An 874-nucleotide genomic window follows, 5' to 3' on the forward strand; every position below is an offset into this window, starting at 1 on the left:
ATTGTAGCACATCCAAAATCATGATCACAATTATACCATCACTGTGATACCAAAGATAGCATGACATTAGCAGTGACTGGCCCATGGTCAGCACAAGATATGTACTTTACAAGTGGTATTCTATAGGGTCCTTTTTGCTCTGCTGTCCTTAAGGCACATCTTTATTTCCTGACACAAAAATTCCACCCTGTAATTCCAAATGCATGTTCAGATGTTGCTTATCAGTCCCCACAGAGACAGAATAAATTCCTGCAGCACATCAGCATGGTTAAAAAGTTCTTGGATGATATCTGTTTCCCTTAGTAATTTCATTATCTTTCTCTTCTGAAGCTACAATCACACATATTATTTTCAGTCATGCTAAGTCCCTTCTCACAACTTGGTCTCAACTCTTCCTTGGGGTTGGAAGGAACTTCTGTTTGCCCTCCTACAAAGGACAGCACAGATATCTTCAATGTGTTTTGGGCCTACCCTCTTTACTTAATGTATCTTTCGCAACAGCTGAAACATAGAGCCTATATGACACATTTTAAGTGCTTACTGAATTATCAATAAAGAAATGTAATAACCAATCAAATGCTCTACACGTTACTCAACAACATTCTATAACCTGCACTACTATCATAATTCACCTTTCCTACTTACTGAGAAATTTTTCCAAGTTGATAAATATTTATTATATTTACATGGATGTAAGATATCTCAGGAGGCATGTATTCCCATGTTTTGAAGAATATTCCACGTTTTGATGTGATTTTTTTTTCTTGTGTCGTTTTGTTGTGTCAATCAAAGTCTTTGGCATAGTTAAATAGGACTAGCTGCTTTCCTGGAGTTCTCTTGCTTTTTGGAGGACCCAATAGGTGTTGACAATTTA

This window comes from Bison bison, unplaced genomic scaffold (genome assembly GCF_000754665.1).
Source record: "Bison bison bison isolate TAMUID 2011002044 unplaced genomic scaffold, Bison_UMD1.0 scf7180017862419, whole genome shotgun sequence".
Classification (NCBI taxonomy): domain Eukaryota; kingdom Metazoa; phylum Chordata; class Mammalia; order Artiodactyla; family Bovidae; genus Bison; species Bison bison.